The 6,502-nt window shown below is 39.4% G+C and overlaps 1 long non-coding RNA gene across 1 annotated transcript; it reads left to right on the top strand.

Annotated features, from left to right (window-relative positions):
- The first annotated feature begins 1,882 nt into the window (after positions 1 to 1,882).
- Positions 1,883 to 4,554, top strand: LOC141634176 (uncharacterized). Its single transcript, XR_012538937.1, has 3 exons — positions 1,883 to 2,119; positions 3,476 to 3,596; positions 3,899 to 4,554. It is a non-coding gene; the product is annotated as an uncharacterized LOC141634176 (long non-coding RNA).
- The last annotated feature ends 1,948 nt before the right edge of the window (positions 4,555 to 6,502 follow it).

The following is a 6,502-nucleotide window of genomic DNA, read 5'->3' as shown; positions in this document are numbered from 1 at the left end:
GCTTCCGTAACTTCGACATTTAACCAAAAAGCATTCCGCAATAACTTCAACATCTTTTTTTCCTTTTTTCTTTTTCTTTCATCTTTTTTTCATTTTTATTTTTTTTTTCATTTTTCCAATTTTTCTCTTTTTCTCATTTTTTCATTCTTTTTCACCTTTTTTTTTCTCTTTGAAAATGATCTTCTATTCATTCTCTTAGTCATAAATTGATACACCTTAAAAACTGGGCTTCGCCAACTAATTTGTGTAGGAACTAACAATTCCTTGTTGATATCTTCTCTCTTCGAGAGGGGATGATTTTGCTGGGGAAAAGGCTTGCCTTCCGTCATCGATAGGGGAAACAAGGAGCTAGTCAGGGTTCGTCCTAGAATCATCTAAAAGTTTGTCATAAGCACTGGTTCTAATGAGGGTTTTCTACCGCCAGACATGGAATAGGTAAAGGAATCAAACACGGGATCCTATTGTACCTTACATTTTGAAACGGGACATATTTCTACCCCAGGGATGCCTTTGAGTGTGTTGTGCGTTTTATCGTGTTTCGGAATGATTGAGGATTGGAAACAAGACATATTTGGAAACGAAACTGCAACTTTTATTGGGTTGACAAAAGCTTAACAGACTCGAAAGAACGATTCCTAGGACACACCCTAGGTCATCGCGGAACAAACGACTCAACTTCAAGAAAAGAAAGTCCTAGACTCGACTCGACTAAGATAAGAAAACAGATCCCGACTCATAATTTCAAATCTGGTCATGAGCTTTCCCTTGTTCAGCTGTCAGCTTAGATGCCCGGCTCTGGTCCTTGATCCCTTTGATGGTCTGCCTTCATCCCGAGGTAGTCCTTTGAGGATCTACGCCAGTGATAAAGGTCGGTGAATCGAATTGTCTTTTATTAACTTCGTTAACGAGAGGAGTACATTCTAGAGCAAGACTCCCGACTTGAATTTCATTCTTCGGGTTTGGCAAGAATTCAAAGCAATCCACAAATATTTTCCCGATAAACACCCCTTTCGAGTGACATGGGCGGATAAGATGGGAATAATCGACATTGTCTTCGACAGAAACAAAGTTGGTGTGATCGGCAAATGGATTGGTGATGTTATTGGGTTTAACAGTTGGGATTGGGAGTGTTCCATTCTCAATCATGTCTTGGATTTCGTGCTTCAGTCGATAGCACCTTTCAAAGATCATGGCCTTTCCCTTGATGAAAGGCACGGGGGCATTTGGTTTATACCATTTACCTTGTTGATCAGCGGGTGGGTCCGGAGTTGGACCAATAGGCTTCAGCTTTCCTTGGGCTATGAGCCTTTGGAGAGCGTATGTATAAGTGCATCCGATATCGGTGAATGCCCTCGGAGCTTGGCGCTGCGGTTTCTTCGATTGCCCTTCTAAGAGATTGATGGCTTCATCAATATGGGTCGTTGCTGGGGCTTTGGTCCTAGACGATGAGGCCCCTTGGTATCCTTTTGGCTTCTCAGCTTCAGCCATTCGGATATCGTCCTCTACCTTTATCCCGATTCTTATCAATTCTTTGAAAGAACCAAAATTCTGGTATTTCAGAGCATTACGGTAAACAGGTCGTAAATTCTTCACGAACTTATCTACCATTTCAACTTCATCAGGCTTCTTAGCTAGTTTCACGCTTTCAGCGCGCCATCTTGCGAGGAATCACTACTACAATTTTAAGCTAAGAGGACGCCCTTTAGAGTACGGTTGGGGATGGAACCGTCTTATATCCGACAAAAAATTGGGCGCCTTTAGTGATCACATACTTAGGACGGTTATTAAAGACACCCGTCCTCGTTGTAAAAGTAACAAGGACGGTTGGTCAATAAAACCGTCTTCTTATTAATATAGAATACGGTTATTTACTGAACCGTCTTCTTATTTTTTAATGACTATCAAAATTCCCAAAATCCCCACTACGTCACTCCAGCCTCTTTTATTCACACAATATAATCAAAGCCTATCATATACCCTACCATCACCGGCTGGCGGCTCTCGTTTCCAGGCCACCATCGCCTACCCCGACGCCACCACCACCGCGCCTCACAAACCACCACCACCATGTTCTCCTTCATCATCGTCGATCTCTTCTTTCATCTCCTTATATATCGAGGTACTGTGTGTCATATTCTTCATTTAGTACCCGATAATTCGTTTATTTAGTATAAATAGTTTTCGTAAACACCATAATTGAACAATCAAATCAATTGTGCATATCATATTCTTCATTTAATACCTAATCATTCGTTTATATAACTTATTTTTGCTTTTTTAAATGGGTTTTTGATTAATAGGTTTCACAAATGCTCCTAGTTTGATTGTGATTTGTGTTGCATTTAGTTTCATTAACTAAGTTTTTGGATGATCAGGGGACATAAAAGCTCACTAATTTCTGTGTTTTTTTAGTTTAAGTTGGTTTTACTGAGTATACTTAGAACTAAGCGGACTTACTGAGTATACATAAAAGCATTGATGACTTCACTTGAATCAATTCTTCTTCATCTTTTCCCACTTTTAGCGATGTTAAGAGTTAAGACCACAATCGTGGTCCGAACTTTGCATTTTTTTAGCAAGGAGGACCTAGACTGTCATTTGTTTAGCATTGAGGAATTATACACTAATGCCGTTAAATCTGTACTTGTTAGAATTAATTGACACTTGAACGCCTAATGCACACTACTTTGAACATTTATTCAATGTGCTTAAATAGTGTAACAAATAGTAAATACTTTTTCAATTAAGATTGTCATTTTTTGACTATGAGTTGTATGATTGCACATAATCGGGTTTATTTGAGCATTGTCGGTAAGTGATGGGCTTATTTAAGCATTGTCAGTTATTTCTTAATACCCTTTGAAACTTATTGGAACTTGGAAGGTATCAATGTGTATTTGAACACTGAAATGATCAAGTCTATTTTCCTTCACAACCAAGTTTTGCTTCTTTCTTCAACTTCAGATATTATGTTTTTTAAAGTTAGGTCGCAGTGACTCATCGTATTTTCTCATTGCATAATCAAATTCAATGCATTATATGGTCTTGAAATGAAATTGAACCTTTTGGCTCTTGGCTAGAGTTTCTTTGTATTGTATGGTACCAAAGTAATTTCCTAATTTTTGTTTTCTGCCTATTACCATGATTACGTCCTAATTTATTATCGCTTTGCAGATTTTTTTTATTTCTCGGATGAACTAAATGATTCTTTATCATAGACAATTGGAGTTATGGGCCATTTTTTTAAATAACGTTTGTAACTACCAGGACGAGAATTGGTGCGATTGGTAATCTGACTAATTATTCGACAATAACCATACTTGCAGTTTCTCAACTTTAGGAGCAGAAATACTTATAAATGACCTGCTTTTTTAGGTATTTCTATGTGACTAATTATTCGACACTAATGTTGTCACGCACTGCTTTTTTTTAGGTATTTCTATCTGAATGAATTCTTACTTTGATGTGACTGCAGGATTTCGATTGAAATGGTTTCTGTTTTTTGTTTAATCTTTATCAATCCGACAATTGAAGACTTAGCCTTTGCAGTAGCGTGGTTTGTTCAAAGTGGAGGCTCATACTTCAATTATTATATGGTTAGTAGTACTAGCCAACATCTTTTGGTTATGTTCTAACTTCCGAGCTCGACAAGAAATAAAATATGGAAAATCGAATGGTTTTAATTGGATTCAATGTTTGGTTATGCAATACCATGGTGGAACAAAGTTTTCGATGTCCGAAGAAAATATATATAAACATTTGGGGGCAACGACTCACTACACTTTCCTTTATGTATCATGAAACAAGCTGCAGTGTCGATTCATTTTACGACAATTTTCATTACACAGTCATAGAATGAGCCTCTTGGTAGGTTTTGACAATTTTCTTTCTTGGCTAGGTTTCTTTTATAAACAAAAGGTGTGAAGCCATTGTAAATAAGTTTCACATGGGATATGTGCAAGGTGATGAGCAAGCTTGAGGAAGGTAGTAATTACATGTTTTTGTTATTGGTGGTAATGTTTTTATTTTGTTATTGTCGTGGTTTTTTTTTTATAGTTTTTGTGGTGGTGGTTGTTAACTTGTTATCACATTATGTACACGGCCGGAAAGCTTGGGGTGCTAGCGTGTTGTTTGTAATGGCTTTTGTGTAGTGCATGTTGCGTGTCTTTGCTCGTGAACCGATGTTGGCTTGATTCTTTGCCGTTGCTGCCGCTTCATGAGCCTCTGCTGATCATGACCTACCGCGCACATTGTCTGTGAGTAGTGCTTCGCCTGATATAGGCTGTTGCTTCTTTGTATTGACGACGTTGCTCGCCATCGCTTTGTCTAATGGGGCATGTTTGCTACATGTTTCTACTTAGATGCAGGTTTAACGTATCAAAATTTTAGAACTTGGTCCAATTTTTTCGTATGTTGAACTCTGTACTATACTTATTTAGAGTACAATTGTAAGAATATTTGCTGATTTTTGGAAATGTAGCCGGATATAATATTTAAGCTATACGACTATTGTCGTATAGGGTATGAATAATGAAACAATTTCCTTTAGAAAAATCTGCTTGTGTGAAAACGTATGAATGTGTGCCAATATTGTGCATGATATATTCGTAAATTGGCATGAAATTGATTTGAAAAATCGGCGTGAAATTAATTTGAAAAAATGGCGTGAAATTGATTTGAAAATTTGGCGCGAATATGATTTCAAAAAATGGTGCAAAAATGTGTAGAAGACGGTTCCTTGACAAAGCGTCATGAAGTTGGCGCAAAAATTGTGCGCGCCATGTATCCAAAACAAGACGGTTCACATTAACAACCGTCCTAATTCAATAAACAAAACAAGACGGTTCAGGTACAAACCGTCCTCTTACAAAATACAAAGAAGACGGTTAGAAACAACCGTCCCTTTTTTTACAAACCAAACAAGACGGTTTAACTTTAAGTTAACCGTCCTCTTAGGCAACGAGGACGGGTGAATTTAGGACGGTTGGTTTAACAGTTAAGGACGGTTTTGAACCGTCCTCTTAGCCCATAATTGTAGTAGTGAATTCAGTAAAGCCCTCTTTTTCCTTTTGTGTCATAACCTCCAAAGTTCTTATGTTGGTTTGAATCTCGACGTTGTCAGCATAGTGCTTACAGAACTCCACCGTAATATCTTCGAAAGTGGGGAAGTTCTTAAGGTCCAGATTATAGAACCACGCCTTCGGGTGTTCATCCAGAGATTGAGCAAAAATTTCAGAGAGCATGTCGGCAGTACTCCCTTCGATTGCTAAGTACCCCTTATAGGCCTTAACATGGTGGATGGATCTTGATGCCCTTGAACTTTGGGATGTCAGGTGAGTACCATGTTCGTGGGCAACTTATCTGAATCGGGCATAGGCCCTAGCATTTTCATAGTGGATGTTCTTCCCCTGGGAGAGTTTCAGACGGTCTTCGATGAACTTGAACCGTTTCTCCAGATCTGTCAGAGGTGGGGTAGATGAAGAGGAATCTTCACCCAGCTTGGATTCGATCGCATCCATTCTGGTCATCATGAGGTTCACGACCTCAGTGAGTTTGTTAACAGCATCTTCCATTGCTTGAAGTCGGGTTTTTGGCGGCCTTTCTACAAGAAAACCCCGTACTGAGTCAATATTTAAAGTAAGAGCCGCTGCACACTTAAGGACACGACCCCAACTTGACTCAAACAGAGACTCGACTTGAGATTAACTAACCAGAGGTTCGACTCACGGTTGGATTTAGACCTTGGTTCATTTTAGACTCGACAAAACGACATGACTCAAACTGTCATAAATCGGTTATAAACCGGACTCGGTGTGGCCAAACCCGTGATTGGACTAACATAGCCCATAGGTTCGGGTGAAACGCCCTAAATGGCCTAGCTTGGGCGTTTTTGTGGACTATCCTAGACCAAAAGGTCGACCAACATGACTCAAAGCCCAAGAGGTGAGCTTGGGTGACCCAACAAGGTCGTGTTCTAGACTCTTAGAACGAAACACACCCGGCCTAACACGGCCATGACCTGGACACGACTTGACGCATTTCATGCTTGGTTGAGGTTCGAGAGGCATTTTGGATTGATTTTGAAAAACGAATGATCGATTTGAAAAATGAGATTTGAAATGGGCAGCATGCCGGCTATAAAAGCTTGTTTTGGGCCGAAAATTCTAGTCCTATTTGGGCAGCATTCCGCGTTTTTAAAACCATGCTATTTTGAAAGTAAGTTGTTCAAAAGTTCGGTTTTGAAAAGGACATGGGAAATTTCGAAAAAACTCGGGAAAACAATTTGCACATTGTCATTCTCATGTTACAAGGATGTATGCTCCTAGACATCTCTAAGTCTCGGCAAGTCTTCTACAAGAAGGTCTATGCCCTCCATCCTTTTGCGGTCTTATAGAGCAAGGTGTCTTAAGGTAGAGTACCTAGAAGATCGTCCCCACCATCAAGAACCACGCGAGGTGAAGTGGAAGCGAGCAATGTGCAGCTTCCTAGCATAGTGGGACGT

This window comes from Silene latifolia, chromosome Y (genome assembly GCF_048544455.1).
Source record: "Silene latifolia isolate original U9 population chromosome Y, ASM4854445v1, whole genome shotgun sequence".
In the NCBI taxonomy this organism is placed as follows: Eukaryota; Viridiplantae; Streptophyta; class Magnoliopsida; order Caryophyllales; family Caryophyllaceae; genus Silene; species Silene latifolia.
Note: the sequence above shows the minus strand (reverse complement) of the source record. Positions and strands in the feature narration are given on the sequence as shown.